The following is a 27,649-nucleotide window of genomic DNA, read 5'->3' as shown; positions in this document are numbered from 1 at the left end:
CACGGTGACGTTATCAACGGTCTACTAACACTCTATTATCAGAGAGTTTTAGTAGATCGTACGCAAAGGCGAGAGCGTACGTAACAGATAGCGTTGGTGGTTCTGCGCACTGCGCGAAGCTCTTTCTGTTATGGGCGTGCGCAGAACCATCAACGCTATCCCTTACGTACGCAAAGGCGATAGCGCACTGTGTACTAAAATTCTCTATTGGCATCCCTTAGGCCGCTTTCACACCACCGTGTTTTTCGTCCGTTTGCTTCAAAACAACCGAAAGGCAATCGAGCCCCGTAGGCTCCACTGGGCCCGCTTCGCCTCCGTGAAAAACACGGATAGTGTGAAACCGGCGTTAGTGTTAGTACAACGAGTTTTAGCAGATCAGATGGTGCCAACGATAACGGTTGCAAAAAATGATAAGCCGATAGCGGTATGTCTTTTCTTTTTTTTTTTTTAATGGGTGATACCATGTTTTTGACCTTGGATTTGAGATTATTCCTTTATCGAATAGTTTTCGTCTCGATTAGAGCTCCTTAAGGAGCTCTAATCGAGACGAAAACTATTCTTTACTAAACTCTGTACTAAAACTCTCTAGTAATTACTAGAGAGTTTTAGTACACCGTACGCTATCGGCTTTGTGTACGTAAGGTATAGCGTGGTGGTCCTGCGCACGCGCGAAACATAGAGAGCTTCGCGCAGTGCGCAGAACCACAACGCTATTCCTGACGTACGCAAAGGCGATACCGTTCGGTACGCTAAACCTCCCTATTAAAGGAGCATGGAAGGGCTAAAAAAAAGTCAGGAGGAGTAGAAACTATAGGATTATAAGACCTGGGATGCATACTCCCGCAAAAAGTACGGGTACAGCGGGCTTTCAATCTCGGGGGTCAGAAAAGCGCCTTCCCTTAGCTGCCAGTATGCGACGTTGCGTACGAGTCCCTTCTTTTCTTTTTTCATCCTTTTGCTCGCTCGCTGTAGCTGACGATCATCGGCAGCCAATAAAAGTGCTGGTGTGATATGACGTCAAAACAGCTCAAAAGTGGTGCTGAGAGAGATCGCCGCACTTGCGCGCTCTCTTCCTCGAGGTGTACAAGGTCCTTGCGCAATTCCGGAGCTCTGCCACTTTTCCTAATGCGGTTTTTGTATTTGACCCTGGTGCAGGGAGTCTTCAAGATAACCAAATATGTACATAATGAAGAAACCTAAGACTGGGGATGGCAAAGAAAAGCCCACACGAGCGAGGTCTCAAACACAGCTGAGAAGTTTATATTACAGGCAACAAATTTCAGCAGATCGGAATTCAACTGGGCCTAAAAGGGGAAATCATTAGCCGCCCCAAGCTGGTCCGAAGGTCGTCTGTAAAATGAACAACTCAGCTTTGTATCAGGCCTTGATTGAGCGTCCTTCTCCTTATCCATAGTCTCATTTCTTTTCTTTCTTTCTCTCTCTCTCTTTCTTTCTTTTTCTTCTTTTTTTTTTTTGTACTGGACGTATGCCAAAAGCTACGGTGCTACCAGCCATCAAGGAGGATTGTTCGAAAGAGTTTCTTCTCAGTTTGAATTTTGCACATGAAAATAGAAAATAACTGCTTCTGCATCAATATGTTCCATATCATTTCGTTTCTTCTTTCTTTTTTTCGCAGTACACAATGTGTACATGAATGTTTTCCTGCGAACGGCTCTGTCTAGCACAGGCAGTCCATTTGGCCGATTTTTCGTCGTGGAAATGCCGAGGTGTTCAAGTAGAGTGTAGCTTCCTCCTGGGATTATCGTGCTGCTGTTACACCTAAGTCTCCGATGTAGTTTTGATCGCACGTACGCCAAATACGACAACCGGTTGCCCCGGAATGTCATCCCGCTCCTGTGTGTTGTGTCGCCGCGTACAGAACAATTTTCCCGGATATAGCGGCTTGCTTTCAGCACGAGCGAAGGTACAATTGATTGGCTAATTTGGTGTTCAGGCAGTGTTTGAGGGAGTTCAGAGTGTTGAGTGACTGTTGTTGAGTGTTGAGTTGAGTGATAATGTTCAGATTGTTTGGTGACTCAGCTAATGCCACATTGCCGAGAGCATTTCCGCCCACAGAATTCTGCTAAGACAGCAATGTCACTTTTAAAGAGTAGAGCTCGGTGTAGTCTTACTCAAACGCATATGACATCTTCTCGAAGCCGTATGAGATTCACGTATATACTTGGTTGTCTTCCCCCATTGCCGTGGACACCAGCACAATATTGAATGTTATAACGCGTATTAATGGAAGTAGAAGCAACGGGGGATGAGTCACAATTCGGTCAACAATTCGGTCATTGAACGTACGGCTCGAATTAAGTTTTAATTTTTCTAAGAAGCAAATGCAATCCACCCTTTCCCCTTTCGCTCTAGTTTCCTTTCGGATCTCAATGGTGAGTGTGTTACGTAAAACAGGCATGAAACAATGGGCGCTTAAAAGTAGGCTCCGGTACGCCGCATCGTTCGAGGGATTGTCACACAAAAACCTGTGATCGTTTACCTGTAGGTCCCGAACCTAAATTTGTTTAAGCCAGTGTTTCGTTAACGTTAGCTTGCACTATGTCCGCCAACGAAAAAACAAAAGAACAAAAAAGAGAAACGTTTAGCAAATTGAGGCAGGAAAAAAACAGGCATCTAGTTCTCGGTGGTCCTGATATGTTTCCTCGAGCTTTGATTTTTCCACGCAACGACCGTGTTGTCTGCATGATGTATACGTCGCACCAGCTTTGCATGTCTGTCATAAAAGCGAAGTTTAGGGCTGTGCACAGTGACGAGAGACGCTATCCAGGGGCCTATCGCAAAAATGCTGTACTAAATGCATAAAACAATGATTCGATACAAGTAAACAACCTAGCGCTTTGTAGCGAAAAATTTGTCACGAAGCGCACCTGAGCAACAACAACAACAACTTTATTTTGAGGTGGAGAGTGGGGAGGTTCATCGCCAGAGACGATACTCTACCCCATTGCTGCTGGGGAGGTGGGAATAAAACAAGGAGCCCCTTCACAATAACGATCGAAGTCCGATAGTGTCCAGAAATGTCAAAAGAGCTTTGAGCGCAGATCGTTGCTGGGCTGGGTTGGGCCAGGGACCAAGCAATTTCGATAGGGAGAACGGGCGAGAGTCCAGCTGACTAAGGGACTCGGAGAGTGCGGTTCGGGAAGGTTAGTAGTGGGGGCAACGAAGAAGAATGTGCTCCAGATCCTCAAGAGCACCACAGTGGCAGCAGGTGGGGGAGTCAACATGTCTCAAGCGGTAACGCCACTGAGCGGTAAAGGCCACATCGAGTCGCATACGGTGGATTAATGCAGCATCTTGACGAGAGGCGTTTCGTGGAGGAGGAGGAGGAGGAGGAGTGTCGTTGGGAGGAACCCGAGAGGTCTGCCTGCCTGATTAGGCGGCATGTTTCTCGGGAAGGGAAAGGTGGTGGAGAGGAGGAGAGGAAAGGGTGAAGTGGAAGACCGAGCGGAACCGCTCGGGGGGAGGATAGCTGCGTCCATGGGCCGACTTCAGGGGAACTGTGCCGGCATACGCCTATTACACATCTGAGGGAAACCCAGGAAAAACCCCAGACGGCACAGCCGGCCCGCGGATTCGAACCGCGGACCTCCCAGTCTCCAAGCGCACGCGTTACCGCTGCGTCACCGGAGCTGGTAGGCGTTTCGTGGCATGCGGAAAGCGAGCGTTGGATCAACTCTGCTCAACATAGATAGGGGGAGAATGTCGGTTGTCCATTGGCGGGAAGCCAGGGGCGTCACCAGGCGTCGCAGAATGGAACGGCGGTCTCCTCTCAGCAGAACAATACTGGTCCGTTTCCGATACGACCTGTCGGCCTGCTCATTCCCCACGACACCACAATGGGCTGGAACCCAGTGGAGAACTAGCCTGTGGCCTGCTGCGTAGACAGTGTGGTAAGCCATTAACACGTCTGTGACGAGGGGTGCGGATGGGCCGCAACTGAGCATATATCACTACACCCGTCCGAAATACGTGTCAGAAGCCATACAAACTGACCACAACGCCCCCGTATTATGTGCAGTCTCTCATTTGCTTTGCGTTCTGTCATGTGCGTCTGTTTATGGTCTCATCTTTTTCATCGCCATCCCACTCATATATTAGCCCACGTGCACTGATGTATGGTATCGCAATTGCTGCCGTGAAGCACCTCATCCCACAGCCACCACCACAACGCCGACGAATTTTGTCGACGGGAACGCTGTCAAGCGGCAACGCCCTTCCGTAGATGCATTTCGCAACCAGCGCGGTACCCGGAACCGATAGTCATCCGTCATGAATACCGTCTTTCAGTACCAAAATGCCGAACTACACGCACAGTGAAGGGGCAGCTTGGAGCTGTCGTCCAACTTTGGTATTAGTGTACTGCTTCATACTTTGTTACGCGTAGGTAGCTATGAACATAATTTCATCCAACACAGCGTCACGGCTTTTGAGATGCTAAACAAGAAAAACGTACCGCATGTTCACGTCCAGTTTTGGTTTCACATCCGAGTGACGAAACCATTAGCTACCGCACCTTCGCGGGCGTCACGAGGGGGGGGGGGGGGGGCGTTTCTGGGATAAAAGGTGACCGAAGAGAATTTTGAGATACGATAAGCTGTGAAAACCAAGTTCAGGAATTTTCCCGGCATCCCTCACACGCTCCTAGCACCCCTAGACTCTTACTACAGGCCCCCACCCCCGCGCAAAAAAAAAAAAAAAAATGCCAGAGAGGCAAAAAAGAAAAGACCGAAAAGTCAGCACATGCATGTGTTGCTATACCATACGGGGTACCAACGCCCCCCCCCCCCCCCCTTTCCAAGGTGGCTTGGTTCCTTGGCAAAAGACACCATATTTTTATGTATGTACAAGAAAACAATAGCAAACAGGGCGTTTTTCTCCTTTACAAGCTTTTTTTTATAAGGAAAGGCTATGACAGCAGCATATATGGCGTTTCTGCAGTTGAGTCAACCGCGAGGCAGGCATCCTCTCGAAGAGCGTACGTAACTACAAGATGATCATAATCACCTAAAATTCACTCTCTCACCCTTAAAACTCTTAAAATTAACTCTTTAATTAGGATATTTCAGAGAAAAGTGAGGTAGCAGAATGGGAGACAATCCTCTTTGAAAGCCGTTCAGTTTAAAAAGAAACTAAAACGCACACGTGCGTTGAAATGTCCATAGTCGAAACCGCGCTGACGGGGAGTGCAAGTGGCGCAGCGCTCACCCCACGTCAGAGGGCTACGTGCTTTAGAGCGATGGAGATGATTGCAGTAGGTGCTGATCCGCTTACAAGAGAAACCGCTTTGCGGCACAGGTAAGTCTCCGTCGGCGCAGGTCATGCGCTTCGGTTTCGGCTCATTTGCATAGCGAAGTTCAGCGATAGATATTTCACAGCACGCGCTCGTTTCAGGATTTTTAAAGGATAGACTGGCTTTCAAAGAGGATTCTCTCCCATTGTGTTATTTCGCTTTTGCCAGGACCCGTAATTAAAAAGTTATCTAATGAATGTTAGTGTTGGGTATAACTCAACTGTATAAACGACATCTATGTGCCGTGATAGCTTTTTTTTTTTTTTACTAAATGATTAGAAAAAAATAGGTGGGCTCAGTCGTGTCCGAGCCGTTATAGTGTTTTGCATGAAAACTTCACGATCTCCGATTCCATTACTCCTTTGCGGGTTTTTAGTGAAAGAAACGGTACGCGTGACCAAACGACACGGTGAAGGCGGCGCACGCCGCCTCGCATCGCCGCTGCGCCTGGGGTGCTCTTGCTGGCTCTGGCTCCTCTACGGTGCTGAGCCCCCCCCCCTCCCCCCCCCGCCCTCTGGATGTACTCCATCGTCTTTGTAGATCACTTTCACACTCGCACAAGTCGAAGTTTCCCCGCTGGTAGAGGGTCAGGGCTCTTCGGCGCTCCCGTAGCTCTGCGAGCACTCGGTGCTGGACTTTGGGGTCTCTTTGGGTTTCTCTCGACCAGTCCTTTCTTCTGATTGCCGTTTCCTTCGATTGTGATTATATTTTAATTTCATATATGCCGTCATTCTGGCAAAGTTCAGATATTTCAACCTTGCACGTTTATAAATATTTGGTTTGTTGAAGCGTATAGAACTTTTCCTTAAGGTTTCAGGTAGAACCTCAAGCGCCTTTCCGAGGACACCTCTCTCGCGTCCTAGCTTCACGCGTTCGCAGACAGCCCGCAAGGTACGCGTACTCCTATATTTTCGTCTGTCTCGCACGCCCCTGCCTCACCCAGGGACTGCGTCAGCCGCCGCAATGACCTTGTTAGCTAGAATCCTACGCGTGTAAGCTATATGGATTTAGCTGGTTGGTTGCTATCGGTTTGTCACTCATCGTGTTATCGCGCCATGGGCATAATTTCGTTGCATCGTAAATTTTGTCGTACAGACGGTTTTATGTAAAAAAAGAAATACCCTGTAAATTACTGAGTGAGATCACGGCAACCAAGCTGATTGCTATAAAATCAATTAGAAACAACTCGCTCCGATTAAAAATGGACACACACAACAATCATTATGAACCACTAATAACCCCAAATCCTCACTCTTATGAACTCGCACCGAATTTAGTTGAAATATGTCGAATGATGGACCTGAGCATCATCAAGAAACATATGTGACAGTATTTCTTTCTTCTTCTTCTTCTTTTTTTTTTTAAACTTTGGTTCCGCTCTGGGCTCTCGCTTGAACGTTACCAGAAGGTTTTGCTTCTGGAACAACACTCTGGATCACAGATAATAGTCGGGGTCAATTACATGTTTCATTGCTGCTTGCTATCATCCTGACATCCGCAAAAAAGACAAGCTTCTATGTAATGTATGTTCCCACAGCAACCCATGGGACTACCGCAAAGCAATTTATCCCTCCTCCCTTTATGTGCCAGTCGCGAGACGTCGATGAAGTTGGCAATAACAACAACCAATTAAACGAAAGTCCCTCACTTTTGCTGGCGTGACCTTACTTATGATGAGTGGCCAGGTGCTTGTGAAGGTCTTCACTAATTACACATTCAGGAGAGATCCTCAATGGTGTGCCGATGGAAACACAGGCCAGTTCCCTTACTGGCAGAAAGTGGCTCCTTCATATCATGGGGAGAGTCACGTTATTCTCTATTGTAAAGACCGCATCGAGGAATCTTCAAAGCTCCAGCATACACAGTAAATTCTAAAACACCACTTTCTCATAAAAAAGGGTGTTTCGTGAAATATACACCTGTTTCTATGCTGTAGTCAAAAGTGTAATATCCGTGTTTCAGAAGGAGTATAAATACACCTTTCTTAACCCCCGAAGGTGAAATTAAAAAAGGTGTTAAAAAGCTTTCACACCATACTGCATCTTGTCTACACTATTTGAACTCCAATCGTGTGAAAAATGATGTTTTCAAGAGAAGCAAATAAAATCAGCTGGTACAGCGGGTGCAAACAGCCGCCATCTTGCTTCACGATGGCAATCGGTCGTAGCTGCGGAATGATTCACAAACGCGATCGTAAGTTACGCTAAGATGCGCTAAGACGTTTCGCTATGGTAACGATGACGAAAATTTGTAATCGTACCAATAAGAGTCGTCCCATTAGAAGAAGATTAAGTTGTTCGTTCCCAAATGTTTTGTTACTGCACGAGCTCTCGGTCTTTCGGTAGCCATAATGGATGCCATGCAATCACAGGCGAAACGCGTTCGATGACACAACAAATATATTCCCAGTATGTTCGTCTCGGGGAGGGGGTGGGTGAGGGTGTTTTGTAAGCGGTGTGTGGCACTCAGTTTTACCGCTTTTATGGGTTCTTTTGCCTTTCTTGCAGACAATTTGGAGGGGTGTTGGGGGTGTCTTAGCGGGGTGTAGGGGATGCTTGAAAAATCCCTGCGACCCGATTTTACGGAGCACAAAGTTGAAGCATTTGTTGAAGGTTACCAAGCAAAAAAGTGCCTCAATGTCACTTCGGGGATGGTCTCGAAGGTTCTGTGGGAAAGTGCAGTGCGTTGGCGCGTATTACGGAGTCTTTGCTTCCCGTCTCCAAATCCACCGCTGCCAAATAACGCCGCTATCTTTTTTCGTAAGACTGCTCGGGAGCTCTCGCAGGATTCCGCCGTAAGCTGCGAAGATTTTGCGACGCGCGCCCTTCGTGAATCAATACATCGTCGTAACTTTCCCGTACGACGGAGTTACGACAGATTCCGTCGCACGAGCTCTTTGTGAATCTGACCCCTGAGCATGTGGTCGTTTTAGCGAAATCGCGCGTACTCGTAATGCGCACTCGGATCAGGCGTTTCATTCGAGCGAAAATGTCGGTGATTATAGTATCCAATGACAATGGTAGCGACAGGTCAAATAAAAAAACGCAATGTCTGATAGAAAGGGATATCTTCCCAGTAACGCTAGATGCCCTGAAGTTACTGCAGATGCAGTGCGAGTTGCTGAGGCGAACGTCACCGTCACGAAAGTGCTTAGCTCCTTTGTGCTCTAGGCGCGGGTTGTAAGTTTTGCGTTATTTTAAGTTATTGATGCACAGACAAACCTTACGTGTAACATCACGGTACCATTATTCTTTTGCGTTATGTAGTATACTGCGATCCGAATGAAGGCTTCTGGGTAGTTCTGTGGGACTACCTAGATCCATGAGCAATGCATGTGTTTTTCGTTTTTAGGGCGGGGCAGCATTTTTTTTTTAACGCGATACAACGTGGATCAGTTTGAAGATCTGCACGATGAAAGGAAGATGAATCAAGCTATATCACGTTTAATGGTGGATATTATATGAGGTAATGCATTATTGTTTCATGGTTTATTGCATGCCCGAGCACAGCGTACGAGCTGTGCTGCAGTTCTGCCATGAACACAATTTCGTGAATTATATTCCTTGTAAAGCGCCAATCAGAAATGGTATTATAACGGGTGTCTTATCTTTAATACCACTTAAAATGGTGTTCCATATAAAAGCACCATTTAAAAAGTGTAGAGTAGCACTGTCACTTTTGAGGTGGGACAAGCCGTTTACACTGTTAAAGGTGTTTTTGAATTTACTGTGTAGGCATCTTGCGTCCCATGTCTACTATAAGGTGTTCTTCGTTATGACTTATGAGGTAACAACATTGTGAGAAAGAAACTTACATCAGAGCTCATGGCTCTGCCTGGCTTGCGCTTATTCGCTCAACGGCTCACGGGCACTGACTTGACTGAGCCCTGACCTGTCCACACTGAACTCAATTAACTGTTTGAATAATATAAGTTTTCTAGTGCAAGGATGGCGTTCGTTATATTTTCTTGTCGAACCTGTATCCGCCCGTATGAGGCTGTCATTCTTATGAGAGTTTGATACTAGGCTACTGTTCTGAAATTGAGCTTCTACTCTGCACCGACTTCTGAGTTGAGTTTGAATGTAAAAAAAAAAAAAAAAAAGAAGAAGAAGAAGGAATAAATTGAGTTCGTCACGTGACGAATTCTACTACCGACTGCAATTAAACGTGATCTCGAGGCTTTTTCGCAAGCTGGAGTGGTACTCTTTCACATCACCGAATTGCACCGAGTGTACCTTTGTCCGGAAAACAAGGCATCTTCAGATTAGATCGTGCGCCTTAAATATGAGACAAGCCGTCCGCATATCCAGAGTTAGCCCTATTTTACATTATTTTACAAAAAAGCCGTTGAACAATGCAAAATCCTTGGCAGCCTGCACAAACTGGCAGCTTCCAGTAAGTGCATTTACAGCCGTAATGCAGTTCTGCGTTAGAGGCACATACAAGTAATCACTTTTGCCTTCATCATCGAGTCCTAAAGGTCTGTTTCCCCGCAGAGCAACCTCATGCTTATGCTCACTGCAGAAGACAAACATAGCTTTCTAATAGACCTTGTCACGCAAGCGCCCGAACACTCACTGCGGTGACCTCCATCGACTTCAAGAGAACTACTTGACCGTCGCAGGATGAAGGAGATTCAATACGGCTACATAGGCGTCATCGTCTGGTAAATAATCTGAAAGCGCGGCTATTCCAACCATGACTCACTTTATAGGATTCTAAAATACCAGGGTGGTTAAATAAATGCCATTAAAACGTTCCCAATTCCATTAGAATTCCATTCCGAACTCTATCGATCTTGCTGCAGGTGGTAGCGCAGGCATTCTACTCTGTATATCGTGTTTTGCGACCTCCGCATGCGTGTGCAAGCGCGCGACAACTGATTAAAAATGACTGCCCCTCTTCAGGTTTGCACCACGAAAAAGCAACGGTCAGTCATCATAGTTTCCTGTGATGAGCGAAGGTGTGAAACCCATTTACATCCACCGTCGCATGAAGGCACAGTACGATAGTGCCTGCATGTATGCACATCACTGCAGCAACTGCATGAAGGCACGCGTAAGTTCGCAGGATGCAACACTGATGTAGACACGTTCTGGTAGCCCGCGCAGTGCTGTAGCGGTCCAAGCTATCGAAGCTCCTTTTTGGGGATCATCAGGTTACAATATTGTTGAACATTGAGCGCCTAGGGGACAAACAGTGAGCAACGAAACACACTGTGATCTCCTTGCGGCATATTTGAAGCCCGCCATCAGGGCAAAACGTCGTGGACTGCTCGCAAAGAGTGCAATAGCGCTCCACCCATGACGACGCCCAATCTCATACGTCACGGTATATGACTACTTCGACAATCCGTACTCTTGTATTTCAGTGTCCTCCACATCAGCCATAGTCACCTCAGCTCGCGTCGTCGGAATACCACACATTCGGCGGTCTCGAGGAGGATTTTGGCGGCCGGAAGTTTGTTTCCTACGACCACATATTGAAGGATCGTGCTACGACCAAGCAAGTGCAATGCAGGACGTAGCAGAAGGAAAACTGCGACATTACAATAGAGGAATAATCAGCGAACAAGCCGCGCCCTACGCCAATACGGAACGAAGCAAGCCAGGCGTTGCAAGCATACCTCGGATATACTCAACTCATGCTCAATGTGGCGGAGCGAGTGAGCATGAATGAGCAAACGCGGGGATGAGCATCAGAAAAATACACTCATAAGCATGAGTGAACAAACGAGATGAGCATGAACGAAATTCACTTATGGGTCTGCTCATTCATGCTCAGTGTGGCGAATGAGCTGAGCATGAGTTTGAATGATCCTCAAATTGAGATGATCCTTCTTGTACCTGTATTGAATGCAGCGCTGACTTCTGAAATCTCGACCCCTAAATGTAATTGTAAATTTATTTCAATTAGCTTTTCCTAGTCCAATTTCTCTTTATTTTTAAATGTAATAAAACGAGAAATTATTTTTAATCCTGATACGGCTTCCCAAGTCTCTTCCATTACCTATAGCCTACAGAGTGTTTCACGAAAGATGAGCCCATGTTTTAAAAAAAAGTGGTTCATCGCGCACCAAAAAAGACTGGGTGCATAGTGTTACCAGTGTTGTGAGGATACTCAGACTATTTTATTTTATAATTAGTTAAGTGAAATTAATTAGTCAGTTTTTTTAATTATAAGAACTAGATTCAAAATGTTAATGAGAAAGCTGTAGCGGGCGATACAACGACACGAAACCTGTTGATTGCAACTGTGTACCTCTACCGGATCCTTTTTTTCCCGGCTGCAAAGACTAACTTTCGGGTTTGCAAAAAACGACGTGAGGTCTGTCGCAGACGCGTGAGGAGTCAATAAACCTCTACCCGAGAAACGTCATCATGACGTTGGTAGACATACCGAAACCAAAACAGATCGGATGGGGAGAGCTGGGTTCCACGAATGGCTGATTGTTCGCTGCCTCGTATTGAAAGAAAAGTAGGACCGAAGGTCGCGTCCTTTTCAGAGACCGTCGTAATCCCCTCAAGACTGCGGCTTTCGGGCGCGACCTTGTTCGCCACTAGCTTTGAACGTAGTTGAATCCAGCTTTTTCAAGCTTTCAAGTTTTTGTTCGAAACTAGACGTGTGGGGTTTACGAGGCTTCCCCCAGACGTCATCCCTGGGGAACCGAGCGCCAGGTAGGGCGACAGTCTGTACCCATTTTACCGGTGGGTGTCCGGCGGTGGGTTTCGAACCAACCACCTCCCGCGCGCCGGGCGGACGCTCTACCACTGGGCCACGGCGGCGGTTCAACTCTACCAAACTCGTGGCGCTGTCTAACATTATGACGTCATTTGTTTACAAACAGGTAGAGGTCTATTGTCAAACCAAAATGTCAATGAGATCTATGACTAGTCTTCAGTCGTTAACAGGACGCTCGATAGCGCTGTGATCTTGCGCTCCTCGCGCGTCTGCGACAGGTACCGCGTCGGGTTTTTGCAAACCTGAAAGTTAGTTTTTGGAGCCGGAAAAAAAAAATAATCCGTTAGGGCTACAAAGTTGCAATCAACGCCCGCTACAACTTTCCCATTGACATTTTTGCTCTAATCCTTCTAATTACAAACTTACTAATTCATTTCACTTCATTAATTAATTAATTACAAAACAAAAATAGTTTGAGCATCCGCACACCACTGGTAACACTACGCGGTTCGTCTTTTTGGTGCGCGATTACCCTTTTTTTACAGCTTTGGCTAATTTTTCGTGAAACAAGCTGTATACCTTTTTCGCGTCCATCTGTACTAAATTCCCCGTACATATATGTATATACAATATATAATGATATTGTGAAAATATATATAATGATATGATAACGATCATTCGTGGTTTGACATCCCTGGACAACTACGGTATAATGATGACCCATGGTAGTTGGCTTGTGATTAATTTTGCCCTCCGGATGCATGCGACGTAATGAGCAACGTGTTGCCATTCCATTAAGTTACTGGCGTCTTCGGCCGGCTTCGCGAACCTACAATATCGGGATCAGTAAGTGGACACGTAAACGACTAACAGACTTCCAGCTTTGTAGACAACAGGTGCACTGTGCATCCAATCACCGCTTGCTTGGCGAACCCCGGGTCAGGAGCCCCTATCCCGTTGGCTCGCCAATGAATTCCCTCTCAAAGGAAATGCAGAGACCGCCTAAATGCATTATGGGATCCCGATGATCGTCTCCTATGAGTTCATGTCACGGTATCCACATCTGCCCTTGTGGGCACTGCGATCACCCGAAGTGTTCATTGGAATGCACCTTACGTGCCGTCGTGAAGGGATGTTCCGATGGCTTCACTCCTGCTGCTCACTTTGGACCTGCTGAAAGCAATAAAGAAACAACGAAGGGTTGGATCGAAAGGACACCAGCATGAGGGTCGCCCTGTGCCTGTGTCTTCGGATGTACCAGCGGGAGAAGTTTGCCAAACTTGCACAGTATACCATCCAGTTGGCAACCTATGAATTTCCGTGTCGTCCTAAGCGTATTGACGAAGTGCCGTTCCACTGGAACTCACGTCACCGTAACACACCTGGAAACGAGGCTGCAGACGCAGCCGCTCGCAGTGCTACCCATGTGGGGCAGCCAATGTCGGTAAAAGTAACGCTCGGCGAATGCTACTCTTCGACACGATCGTGTATGGTGGTCACCGCGAACTGTGGGAGTGCAAACAAAACAACGGTTCCTCCATACCCAATCGGTTTCAATTGGAACCACTCATGGCCATCGACATATCGTAACTCTGTTCGTATGGGCTTCGGCTATGGTTGGTGACGTCGAAAGGGAAGGGCAACTGGCGTTTCTATTTCCAATACCGAAATATTTCCGTTTCTGTTGTCCGCCCTGGTGGTGAAACTTCCCACTCATCATCATTCAAATAAAGTGCTTGTTGTTGTTGTTGTTCCTCTTGTCCGTTTCTGATATGAGCCTTTATATTTCCGTTACGTTTCCGGGAAGGAAACGGCCGTTTGTGGAGCTTCGAGTAGACAGCCCTTTAAGCTGGCGCGAACACGTCACACAAATATTTCGCTTCGGTGGCATTCGGACATCTACTGGGTTTTCAAAAATTCTGTAGGGTCAGGCAACCCTGGATGTGCGAAACCAGACCACCTTCCAAGGGCACGTCCACAGGAGGAAGCTATCTGAATAGCAAGTACAACCAGGGCACGGTTAAACGAACACATCGTAGGCTGGCGTCCTCGTGGGTGTAGCCTGTTGTGTTTCTCCTTGCATGTTTTTGTGCCAGGAGTCATGCGGACTTGGACGAGCCAGCGACGAACCCACCCTGAAGATCCCACTCGCGGTTTCTATGCTTCCACGTGGTATTCAAGGAGTGCATTACAGGTCATAGAGATGTCAGAAAAATATTTATTTTTGTTTATTGATTTATTTTACCCCAAGGGACCCTTACGGGCATTACATTGGGGTGAGAAAAAAAACAGTTGCAATTGCAGTAGAGTTACAGTGGACAAGTGAGCATACAGTGAACAAACTGTGAATACAGTATATAAAATACAAATAACATACAGTGAATATTTTGCAATGAGAAGAGAAAAAAGAAAAGAAAGAAAAGAGGACATAATACAAAAAGAGCACATCATTGAGAAACACGAGCACACTTAATACACTTTGCGAGTAATCTATAAAAAAACAGAAACAGAAAATCAGTTTTAGCGGGCGCATCCGTTCAGAAATGACTGGTGGTCGTGAGTAGTGGCTATGTGTTCTGGGAGATCATTCCAAATGACTATGGCCAAACAAAAGAATGACTTCGAGAATGCGTTTCTGTTACAGTGAAGACGCGTGATTTTATTAGTATGGTCCAGACGGGGGAATATGGCATCGGGACGAACGATTGGCAATTGATCTGTGGGAATTGTATGAAAAAATTCGGTGAAAGAGAGATAACTTTGAAATGGTACGACGATGTGCTAAGGTCGAGAGGTTAAGCTCAGCTTTCAGTGCAGTTACTGACGTCGCGGTGCAGTAATTGTTCAACATGAATCGTGTTGCCCTGTTTTGGATCCGTTCGAGACTAATATATAACTCCATAACTCAAGAATAACAGTCATATCAACGCATTGCTGTTATTGCTCAGCCGTTACTCAATTCAGTTGAATTGAGTAATGGTTATTCCATTGCTGTTATTGCTAGCCAATCATATTCGTTTCCGTCTCTCTTTCTGGTAATGGAAGAACAAAATATGCGCTTCCGTTTCCGCTCCCGTTCCCTGGCCTTTGGTTATAGCTCTTAGGGCCCATTGTTGTACAAACTCAGGAATGCGTGACGGCCAAGTGTTGTGACTGTGCACACGCGAAGGAAGTTGAACATTTGCCGAATAGGTTTTCACGGTAGGTAGCGAGACCCGATTTATCGTACCGTTTACCTGGCGTGAGCGATCAACCGTGCGACAAAGCGAAAGTGTCCGGTTGTTGGTTAGCGCTGCAGCAGATGTCTTTCGGAAGGACGTTCAGTCAAACAGATACGCCGTATAGACACACACAGTACGCAAAACCTTCCTATAGGATGGTTCCAAAATGAGCCGCACTCTCACGTGCATGAAATTAAAATCCCGCAGACTGTCACGCGAACGCAGCCGTCGGGGCTCCGCGCTTCTATCGGTATTACGTCGCAGGTATCCCACTTCCTCGCGATCTAGATTTCCGGATACGTATTTGAAGGTCAGCGCTGCGAGTTGGTTATACGCATTGTGCCGCAAAGGGCTGTGTTCCCAAAAGCAGACGAGGGCCTCCTCCCATTTCTATGTCAACTGCCGCCAAGGGCAAGGTGCAGCGACCGTCCTTGCATACGTAAATGCTGCTCGGCAGTCCGCTTGGCAATCTGTTCTGCATGAAGACGTAATAGCACGGCTGTCTGCTCTTCGTTCTTCGTAAAATGTCTAGTCACAACACGTTGCAGGATGAACTACTCTTTTCACCTTCCTATATCAGCTTCCATGTAAAATCTTTGTCTGGTTCATTTATCTCGCACACGTCGAAACGCTGGAAGTGCCTTCCCTCATCACTTGCCACAATTGAGTTTTTAATATTTCAGACTGCGCGCAATACCATGCAACAAGTTACCGTGATTAGTATTCTGAAACCTAAAGCATACAACAAAACAATCGTAAATAACTGTTTTGTTTTAAGCAAATTGTTGTATGGAGAACGGACAAGGCGTAGGTTAGCTGGTGAAGCATGATGATGGAAGAGTGCCCAAACAATATGTTATAACACCCGAGCGAAGCGAATACGTAGTTCTATAACCGGATCCGATACACATGCAGCACGGATATAAGCATTTGTACAGCATGTATACGAGATATAATTGAATATAGGCATTATGTATTCGCTTCGGTATTCGAATTATTCGAATATTCGCACATGCCTATGATTTTGTATGACCACTGGGCCAAGTTGTTTTCTAACTGGCTGTTACTGCTATAACTTTTTATAGTCGTATCCTACTCCCTTCTGTAGTGTATTGCCTTAAGGGCATTAATAAATAAAAATAACACAAAGAAAATGCCCGGTCGTGCTCTTAAAACCGAAGCCAGTTCAACTCGTTTGCTTGGGTTTCGCTTCAGCTGGCTTTACCAGCCAGCTGAAGCGGAACGCAAAGAGGAACACATCCGCCAAAGTTTGATTACTGCGACGGTAAATTCTATGGCGAAGATATATGGCGGTTTTCTGCCCGCGATCACTGCTGCACTGTAATAAATGAAGGAACGAGAAACGAGGCAGGTTAAAAGCCCGCAAACTGGCGATTTGGAATACGTACTACATTGGACATCGTTTGGCCGACAGATTTGATGAGAAAGTGCTTCCGAGTCTACAAGCGGCAACTCTTCTGTAAAAAATAATAATAATAATAATAATTTATCGCTCAGATCACTAGTGTAAACATAACGTTTCTGGTCTCAAGTGTAAAACTTCCGCTGAGTTCAAATGTGTTGAGTGAAGCAAAAATTACATGCAAGAGGCTCTGTCGACTCCAAAATTCGCAGCCTAGTCTGCTTCCTCTCGGAAACGGAACTCACCCAAGGCATATAACCCCGGAAAGTTTGTACTGGAACTCTTGCCAATCTTAGTAGTGACCGTTCGACCATCATTAATTAATCATTAATTAATTAATCATTAACTTAACGTTCGACCATCATCATTCCTACATCTGTTATCATATCATCCCATCTCATCCTGATTACAGTCATGACGCCACCCACATGAGTGAGGCAAACAAACGTCCCACAATCACAACCACCCCAATCTTCAGGAAACGGACCTTGCGTAAACATCCTTTTTTGATATTCCGTGTTAGCGCCGAGAATCTCACTGGGTCTTTGAGCAGCGTACAGACGTTTATAGATGGAGAGAGGACAGCAGAAAGGAGTGGGGGAGAGAGGGGTTAGTATAGTGTCCTGGGTCGACTTCAGGGGAACTGGAACGTCTTCGGAAAACCCAGGGAAAACCTCAGACGGCACAGCCGGAGGTGGGATTCGAACCCACCACCTACCGGTCTTCAGCGGTAAAAGCTGCCCCAACATACCCCCGGTCCGCTGTGCACCCCCCCCCCCCCCATCGGACTCATTCATCCTTTAGTTACCTCCAACTTTATCTCACCTTCGTTAGTAATTATGTTAACGTTGACGGTATGAAACATACTGTTTCTGCAGCTTAATACGTAAAATAAAAGGAAAATATTTCTCATAAAAAAAAAAAAGAAATCCTGAAAGACAATCTGAGACGGTCAAGGAAAGAGTAGGCTAAACGTAAGAGATTACTAAAGCCCACGAGAGAGCCGAAAGAAGGTACACTTTTCGCATCGTTAGAAATGTAACAGGGACCAATGCATGGTAAAGGGAATCTCCTAAGCATGGCTAATTTAATGAGTGTAAGTGAAAATTAAAACATAAGCTCTGAAGAAGACAGTAAAATTCGGTGTCCCCTGACGTTACTGTTTCGTTTTAAAGAGTGTGTGACTCCTATTGTCATTGTTCCACAGTGTGAAGTGCCTATTGTTCATATTCACTTCACAAAATACCGGGGTGTGCATATAAGGCTAATGACCTTAGTAGTGTCGCTGTTCTTATCGCGCGTGCATGGCGCGTTCACAGAACTGAACACCTCATGCGCAAGAAACACGACCGCGTGATCCACCCTTATCCAGTCTAGTGCTAGGTTTCTCCGATTTTATCTGGAGGTTCAAGGACTGTAACGCAACCAATGAAATGATGTAACGTACGTGAAAAGTGAGAACCGTGGGCTAGTTGCGCGATTAAGTACCAGAGCTCAAGTTTTATTTTTTATTTTTTTGCGTCGCGTTAGGTTATCAATGATATGACCAGATATATCTGGACCAGGCTCAGTTTCAACGGTCAAATGTGTGTGCAACTGCCTACAAAACAGAGTCTGAACGCGAATTCGTATTTTTCCATGCGCGTCTTTCGTTTTTGAGGCGGGAAATCACGACTGTAATTATGGTTGTGGCATCTTCTCAACTTGGACGTGTTGACAATGCATTGTGTGCTCGTTTATGGCTTGCAGAAATGTCTGAGTCGTTTTTTTTTTTAACGGTTGTCTTTATAACATACTGCAATATTTGGGGACGCGAAAGACGAGGACATAAGGTACACACAGAACCCCGAAATATTGTAGTATGCTGTGCCACCAACTAGCCCAACTTTCCGCACTTGCCTTCATAACCATAATTCCGAAACCATGACGACGTTTTATTGATCACTGATCACTGTGACCAGTGAAAGCTGACTATTGACGACGACACCGAAATTCTTTGGCGAATTACTGGCCTAGTTCTTCTGTAGTTTTATGAGATACACCGCAAGAGCATCCGTCGGACGTTGACAGTTGTGTCGGAAATCCCTCTCTGGAAATGTGAGAGAACATCACAATGAAACCGACCAATGAGGGAACGCCCTTGATGACCCCATGCAACGCCAACAGCACCTGGAGACAAAAGCTTGATCGCTTGAGCGACGTGACGTAACAATTAAGGGTTCGCCTATCACGACCGTGCTTGCCATAGTTATGGAGACAAGTCGCCATTAGCCGCATGGGCAGCCACTGGAAATCCTGTGTTACAAAATAGTCTTCGGCAATAGACCTTTACCCGAGAAACGTCATCATGACGTTGGTAGACAGACTGAAACTGAAACAAATCGGAAGGGGAGGGCTGGGTTTCAAGAATGGGCACTTGTTCGCTGCCTCCTAGTGAAAGAAATGTAGGACCGAAGGTCGCGTCCCTTTCGGGGACCATCGTAATCCCCTCAAGACCGTGGCTTTCGCGCGCGACTCTGTTCGCCTCTAGCTTCCAGCGAAATTCAACTCTACCAAATTGGTGGCGCTGTCGAACACTATGACGTCATTTGTTTACAGGGACAGGTCCATTGATAGAAGCAGGCTTTCGGTAGCTAGCTGCAGAGCTCTGTCTAGCTGGAGTTTGCAATGCCACCCCCTCGCTACGTGGACATGTCGAGAAACATAGCATGTCATACCATGTACGAGGGTGGTTCCATAAGTTTCCGGCCCGAGGTAGAAAATGCGCGCGAATTTGAAAATGCGATTAAGGACGCGTGGCGCCATCTGTTGGAGGGCCGGAGCACCACCCTCAACCCTCTCCATGCTTTTGTCGGTTGGAGAGCGGCATTTCAAACAGCCAGGGTGCACTCTTCAGTTAAAATAGAAAAAATCGAGTACCGCGCTGTGATAAAATTCTTGACAAAAGAGGGGCTTTTGCATGAAGAAATTAAAGCGCGACTGGACAACGTGTACAGGGAAGCCTCTCCGTCGTACACAACGGTAAGAGACTGGGCTAAGCAGTTTCGACTGGGGCGAGAGTCCATTAAAGATGATCCACGCGACGGTCGTCCAGTGGAAGTGGTGACACAAGATAATTTGTCTCTTGTCGAGGAGGAAGTGCTGAGCGACAGGTGTCTGAAGGTGAAGGAAATCTCGGAAAGGCTGGGCTCTCCAAAACAACCGTTTTTCGCATAATCGACGAGGGCCTTCACATGAAAAAGGTCAGTGCGAGACGGGTGCCACGACTTCTCTCGTCAGTTCAAAAGCAATAGCGCGTCGTCTGTGCCAAAGAGTTTTTGGAGCTCTGTCAAGAGAACGAAGAAGAAATATTGAAGTCAACTGTCACAGGGGATGAGACTATGGTGCTCTACTATGATCCCCTTTCGAAAAAGGAGTCGATGGAATGGCGCAAACCAGGAGAAGCACCCCCAAGAAAAGCCAAGGTCACACAATCCACAAAGAAGATCATGGCAACAATATTTTGGGATTGTCACGGGCTTCACTCCTTAGACTTCACCGACTTCAAAGAGAGGAACCCCATAGTGAATGCGACTTATTATGCTTCACTCCTGCACCGACTGCGAGACGCCATCAAGGAAAAGAGGCGCGGCAGGTTGAGTCAAGGTGTGCGGTTGCTCCAGGACAATGCCCCTGTCCACACGGCTTCTGTTGCCAAGGCTGCACTGAAGGAGTGCGGCTTCGAAGAAATCCATCACCCACCCTACAGTCCAGACTTGGCACCGAGTGACTACTTCCTGTTCTCAAACTTGAAGAGGGATTTCAGAGGACGGAGATTTCAAAACGATGTGAGGTGCAAGAGGAAGTTTTCCGGCATATTGCGGACAAAACTTCGGACTATTTTTTTAAGGGTATAAGAATGCTGGTTGAAAGGTGTCAAAAGTGCATCGAAGTTAAGGGTGACTATGTCGAAAAGTGATACACTTGTTTCGTCTCTATGACTATTAAAAGTTGGTCGGGCCGGAAACGTATGGAACCACCCTCGTATGTCCACCAGATGTCGCGACCCGTCGTTGGCAAAAGAAACCCGCGTGCGTTGGCAGCCGCCGATCACACACGTTGTTTTGACGGTTGTTTCTAATGATGGATGCCATTGTGGCGATGGAGATACGAAGGAAAACTTCAATGTTCGAGGCAGATAGTACCGTGACGGACGAAACGCGAAAACCACGACGTTACATGACGGCAGCACCAACGTGCGCTTGTTTTGCCAAGGATCTACTCTTTCCCAGTCACTTGATATCTTGGCTTGGCGTGGCGTGCCGCGGCGGATGGTCTATTGCAACGTCAGAAGGCCTGCTCAACCTCCTTCGCTACTTGGCCACATAAAGTGAGAATTCGTCTGCTACCACAATTCGCAGTTTTGCGAATTCAAGAACTCGCAAATGATTGCAGCTAACTTCGCAGATTTGAACCTGTAGACTAAAAATGCAACACGCTCTCCAGAAAATAAGTTTTTGAGAAAACCATGTGACGTTTTGCGTTTTATTTTGTTTTCCCATGACGGCACACCAACGCTACGGGACGTGCGCTACTCGCAGACTACAGTGGCTGCCCATACAGCTGACGGTGGTTCGTCCCCATGGCTACGACCGCTGAAAGCACATTCGTGATTTGCTACGGCCGTTGGAAACACGGTCCTGATTGGATGAGTCTTAGCTGTTACGTCACGTCGACGAGTAAGCAGCTCGGCGAGCTCTTTCAAAAGTACCAACAACAACGACGACGAGTATAGCAGGCTTTCTCTATACGTACGTGCTGTTGTCTACTGCCGTAGACGATTTCAAACACAGGATTCCCGTGGCTACAAGTGGCTGCTCATGCGGCTCGTCTCTATGGCCGCGGCCACCGAAGCACGGTCGTGATTGGTGACGTCGTTCAAGCGAACAGGATTTGTTTCCATAGGTGCACTGTTGCCCCAACCCACTTCAGCCAACACCGAGGCAGACGAACTCACAAACAGCGCCAATCGTCGGCGCGCTGCCGTTTGATTCGCCCTTCAAAAGTACGAGGAGTGTGTATGTATATCACGTACGTCTTTGCCGTTGGAGCTTTTTCATTTAATGTCTAAGCACTTTTCGAGGGAGACAATCGATGCTGAACACTGTGGTACTTGTTTCGAACACACATTTCTGGAGGCGACTCTCCCTTTAAGTTGTCTTGCTGGGGCACAAAAGACCGGGATGCCAAAAGTTGTTATCAGAGCGGGGTATCATTCCGTCCTGCCGGAGTGACAAGGAAATCATTGTGTTTGCAAAGTGCATACTAGAACTACGATGCCGTGACAGTATGTTGCGTCGCGTCACAAGGATGGCTATCACTCTTCTGTGCTCTATTTTCATTTGGAGCAAAGCCTCGAAGTACTCTTATGACGAGTGTTTGATACTCTTGGAGAGCAACTGACCCTTTTATCTTTCGTGGCTCTCGTGTGACAGGTGTCAGGAATGTCCTGTCATAAAAGAGATATTACGCCACTTCCTCTACAGAATATCCCTCCTGGCTAATGTAGATCTTCATTGACAGTGAGTAATTGTGTTCAGGGCTATATATTGTTTATCCATGACGTTAATTAACAAGGCAAGCGACGATGTCGCAAGCTATATATGTATATTGCCGAACAGCTGTTACTGTTACTCTTGCTGCCAACCGGTTAAATCTCACGAAGATGAGCTCCAAGAGGTAGAGAAATCCGACGTGCTAAGAGAGTTATTTGTAAATGGAGCCGCGATGGAGCGTCAAGTGGCATCACTAGATAACAAGCAGGCATCATCTCTCTTGCGACACCTATATTTTTTAACTGGGTATGTAGCAGCAGAAATAAAAGCGTTTCCGTTTTCCTGACATGAAACGCATACGTATATTGTTATCTGGCAGTTGTGTTCAACAGGCGCCTCGAGTGCTGCACGTACCGCACCTACCATTAATTTCTGAACACCGACCATGGTTCTGGTCATGTTGCGACAGCTTGTTTACCTCGAGTATAGTTCATGCGAAAACAATTTCGGCACATTAACGTTATAGATCGAGGGGTTATGTCTTATGCAAAGAAAGGAAGTGAGGTACGATGCTGTTCGGTAAGTTTCAGTGCAAGCTTACCCACTTTATGCAAGCAGTGGTCAGTGGCTCGTACTGTGCACAGCACTCTGTCGTCATTCAGATAGCTTCCTCCTCAGATCTGCTGACATCTGTGATGTAGAACTCATTGGCCCTTTTGAAGCACGACTGGTTCAACTGAACCGCTTTCGTCATAATCCTTGTCGCTTCAATCTAGTGGCTTCGCTAAAAAACAAGAAAAAAGCAATGCAAAACTTCTAATAACAAGTCAGCAAGTTCTAATAAGAGTCAGCTAAGTCAGGGGAGATAGTCACTTCTCTTCCTTTCTCCACCGATTTGAGTCTTTCGGTCTACGATGTGCATCGCGGTACAGTTCAAAGCGTTTTAATGCTATTTATCGAAACGTCTGTGGCACTTCACAGAACATTCCCTATTATTATTATTTTTAATATAGCAGAAAATTCCTGCAGCTTATCAATGGCACGTTGTTTTGTTCTTGAAAGGTAACAAGAACGTGTCTCTGGTTTGGTGACACAATTGAGGATTTCTGTCGGTAAACCAAGGATAACCTAATGTGTAGATTCGTCTGGCAGTGGTGGTGAAATGGCTCGCAGTTTACGGCCTCGTGGAGGTGGGCAACGTCACGACTAACGCCCTTGGGGAATGTGCGTCCTGGGACGACTTCTAAGGGAACTGTGCCGACATATGTCTGAAAGCGTCTGAGGAAAACACAGGAAAAAACCCAGACAGCACAGCCGGCAAGGCAGGCAAGACGTAGACAGCTCAAAGACCAATGAGAGCCACTGTGACATGTCCTTGAACCAAGCAACCGAGCGTGTCTCGGCGGTGGATGTGCTCCGGTGCCGGTTCCTCGTCCGTTCCGGTTGCACTGTTCAATGTCGCCAGTTGAACAACGCACTGGCCGGTTGTCAGCCGCACAAGGAAGCAAGTGATACGCCCTGATTTCTTCCGTACGTCCTCTACGTAGGTCCTCTAGGTACGCCCCCTGCCTTCCACAAGAGACTAGATAAACAAATAGGGTATCCATAGACATTTGACCGCGGGTCGCCATTGAATGTCATGGTCACCATGCAATGCATTGGTCACCGTGAATTTCAAAAGTTGTAACTTGACAGTGCCTTGAAATCAACGAGTTACTTTTAAGAGTATTTAGCATTCTACTCGAATACTTTTAAAGATTGGGTATTTAATACTCTCCGTTCAGATAGTTTTCTGCCTGCTTCATTTTGAATACCCTACGGGTATCTTGCACAAGCCTGCATACGTGACACTCAACTGTGACTGCCGTTTTTTTTTTTTTTTTGTTCCTTTATTCATTAATTATTTACTTCATCTCTCAAAATACAAACGATAAAAAAGCAATGTCAAAAATTCGACTTCCTGTGAGTACAACGAATAAAAGACGGTTAGGAGCAATTTATTAAATGTTAACAAGACTTTCATGCCGAGCCTGCACTTCATCAGGTGATGAAGTGCCTGATGTGCCTTCACCTGATGAAGAGCAGACTCTGCACGAAACTCTTATTAACATTTTGTTTTCAATAACCGTCTTCTATTCGCTATTTCATCTCTAACTGAACTGGAGTAGCCGACCTTCCTGACCACCACAATCTCCATTTTATTTTTCCATGCACCAAACGAACAAACGAAAAACCTATCGTCATAAAGCGGGCTTGATTTTCCTGGGACCGCCTCCTACAAGCATAAATACCAGTTCATCTTTTAATAAACAATTTATTTATTGTCTTCCCAGCTGCTGCTGTTCACGTCTCGTCACTTCAATTTGCATCACTTCGTGGGGAACCTGCCTTTCACTTTTTGACACACGCATGCGCTGTGCATGCATAAGTGGGATGTTTATTATACGTGTATGCATATTATATACGTGGCAAGAAGACACGAGCCTGTCACATTTCCGTGGTGTAGTGTGCGAAAGGTGTGTAGCGTGTCGCAAGGTCACGTGTCTTCCACCTTTCTTCGGTTGTACCAGACGAAAGTACTCCGTAACGTCTGAGTGAGTAGATGACCCCATACCAAGAGCGTCAAGGTGGAAGCTCGTATATTCAAGATAAAAAGGAAGAAACCGCCGTCAGACGTCACAGGTGGATGCCACGATTTCTTTTCTTTCGCTTAATAACGGGTTCGGAGCCGCACGAACATGTGCAGTTGTGAGGTTGTGCAGCGTATAGTGGACCTCATTTATGCCATTGTTCGCCGTTCACTAAAAATGAAATAAATAATCGAAGAAACAAGTTTAGCATGTGGGTGGGGTTTCGTAGCATTCAAAGATTCCATAGGTGACCTACTATTTACGGAAGCACTGCAACGTCCACGAGAAAGATGCAGCTTGTTCGCCTGGACGGGGGCAGCACCGCGCCTCGTCAGCGTACCAGGCGCTACGGCTATACTCAGGCCGATTCTTCGATTGATGTTGTATTGATACAACTTCATCTAAAAAAGTCCCGTTGCATCTTGTCTCTAATAATAGCAATAAAGGTAGATATCTAAGCATATTGACCTTGTCGTCGCGGCGTTGGACCGTTAGTGTAGCCCGTAAGAGTCACGCTATGACAAAGGAAGGCTCATAAGCAGCTGTTTTAATTCGCATCCTGTTTTACTTTACTTCGCAACTCCATCGAGATGAATTCAATAATTAAATGTTCGAAGTCTGCCTACGTTTTCAGATACTAATTAATTGTTAATTTGTTAAAGCTCATGGGTATGAATAGCCATATCTACCTTGAACTTGGTCGATGGTCCTACGCCAAGCGTTCGTTTCCTTGGGCACGTTGCTCACTTATTGCGTACACGAACGCACGAAAATTGCTCCAGGAAACAATCACGGGTGCAGTTTAGCTCTGGCAGAAGTATTTTTGCGCGCTTACGAGGTGCATATTTAGAGCGGCCACTGTTAAACTTACACAAAGTCGTAAACAGCGGCAATTTGAACGTCCGGATGAGACGAGCAAGCGTACACTGGGTAACTTTTTTTTCTCCCTTTCTCTCTCTCAGCCCTGTTATCAAGTAAAGCGCAAAACTGGATTATGGCACGCCGTTGTTTCAGGCACGAGACGGGAATTTATAACCTTCATCGACGTGGCGTGGCATTTGCTCGAATCTAAGGTGCCAGTAGTGAGGGGTTATCGCAGGATTTTCATTTCACCAGAGGTGTTGAAATGTATTTATTTATTTATTTGTGCTACAAAATATTCGGAGGATGTTATATTCGTGTTCAACTTAAGAAGGAAAATAAATCTAGCTCGTCAGCTCTCAAAATATTACTGCGCCGCGGCAAGGATGGCTGGACACAGAGAGGCCACCCTTCCTTCTTGCGCCAGAGAGTATAATCCATCATACTCACTCTGTTTCTGTATTGGCTGTTAGGACTGGCAGTATGACACAACGCTGCGGAAGAAAGTGCGCTCCCACACTGATGGCGCATAGTGGCGCTGCAGTGTTTCTACTGGCGCGCTATTGCTTCTCCTTATCTCCAGTGGCGTATGTCGTTGACGGACTAGATTTCTTTTTTCTTTCTTCTTAAGTTGAACATGACTATGGGGTGGGGTTGCCGGGAAGATCACCGCCGGTAGCAGTGAAGAGGCATGGGTACCTTAGATGTTGGATGGGATACGACCCGTTTTTTTAGGAACTTCTCGGAAGTCAGCGCAGACGACAACATGCAAAAAAAGCGAGTCGTTAACTTGTTTTTTATTTCGTGTTAGTGCCGCGCGAAACAACTCTCCGTGCAGACGTGGACAGCTGGAGAGAGGACAGCAGGAAGGAGTGGGGGACAGGGGGTTAGTATGCGTCCTGGGCCGACTTTTGGTGGGGAGGAAACTGTGCCGACATTCGTCTGGAAAGGCTTCGGAAAAACCGGGGAAAACCTCAGACAGCACAGCAGGTGCTAGGACTGGTCAAGAACAGCGTGGCAAGTACAAGAAAATCCGCTGCAGTGGAAGCAGCAGCGCAGAACCGCAATGCACGCGAAATTCATTAACATATTGAAGCAGCATGTGCAAAGGCAAGACAGTACGTAGGTTCACACGGGTTTCTTACAACAGGGATATCGAGCCACCAGCTGGGATATAAGCTGATATGGCTGGGGCGTTATCAGAAGTGTCTTACCGAAATACTGAATGTCACACAGAATATCATACCGAAAGTGTCTCGTGTTACAAAACCAACCAGTTCTGGGCACCTGGTTCGATCATCGCTGTACGCAGGGTTCAGTTCACGAAATTTTGTGTACTGGAAGTGCTGCAATATCAGCAACCGTGCGCAAGAGGCGTAGCCAGGGGGGGGTGGGGGTTAGGGGGATCAACCCCTCACCCCCGAAATCGTACCTTGGTAGTGCATTTGTGAGAGGAAAACCAGGGGAAATCCTCCCCTCCCCCATGTAAGGTCTCGATGGAACCCCCCCTCCCCGAAATATTTCGTGGCTACCACACTGGCGCACATGCACATATGCTCATCCCTCTCCCTCCTTCTGAGCTCAGTTCGATCCCTCTACGGATAGGAAGCAAAGCAGCGATACGGGAACCATACATGATTCATTCCTTCCTCTTGTTCGGTGCTAGAAGGGGACTTGAAATTAACATTATTTTCACGGCCATAGTGTTACCTAACAAACCGTTTCCATTCAGCGGAAGTTTCGAGATCTTCTTTTCCCCGTCATGAACGTTCATTGTTTTTTGTTCGTCAAATATCGTGACGTTCCTCTTTTGTCTGACTAGAGTTGCGCATAATTTCACGGATGGTAGGTGGTTAGCGGCCCGGAAGACCGACCTGTTATCTGTGTACCATCTATGCAGTATCCGGTCTACGATGCTCTACTTTGATGCAATCTTCCAAACGGGCGGAATATAAACTAATGCTACTCCCAGTATGGGTACTTGGTCG

The 27,649-nt window shown here is 46.5% G+C and overlaps 1 protein-coding gene and 1 long non-coding RNA gene across 8 annotated transcripts in view; one reads left to right on the top strand and one right to left on the bottom strand.

Annotated features, from left to right (window-relative positions):
• Nucleotides 1-27,649, top strand: part of LOC135385308 (dermonecrotic toxin SPH-like) — a 38,100-nt gene that overhangs the window by 2,731 nt on the left and 7,720 nt on the right. The gene's annotated exons all lie outside the window — the stretch shown is intronic.
• LOC135385309 (uncharacterized) lies at nt 18,558-25,782 on the bottom strand. Of its 2 annotated transcripts, none has more exons than XR_010420386.1 (3): nt 25,490-25,782; nt 22,772-22,954; nt 18,558-18,725 (listed from the first exon to the last, which is right to left on the bottom strand). It is a non-coding gene; the product is annotated as an uncharacterized LOC135385309 (long non-coding RNA). The 2 variants fall into 2 exon arrangements; XR_010420387.1 differs by lacking the exon at nt 18,558-18,725 and adding an exon at nt 21,731-21,897.

The sequence above is a fragment of the Ornithodoros turicata genome, chromosome 2, assembly GCF_037126465.1.
Source record: "Ornithodoros turicata isolate Travis chromosome 2, ASM3712646v1, whole genome shotgun sequence".
In the NCBI taxonomy this organism is placed as follows: domain Eukaryota; kingdom Metazoa; phylum Arthropoda; class Arachnida; order Ixodida; family Argasidae; genus Ornithodoros; species Ornithodoros turicata.
The sequence above is the reverse complement of the archived record's forward strand: the minus strand, read 5'-3'. Positions and strand labels throughout refer to the sequence as shown.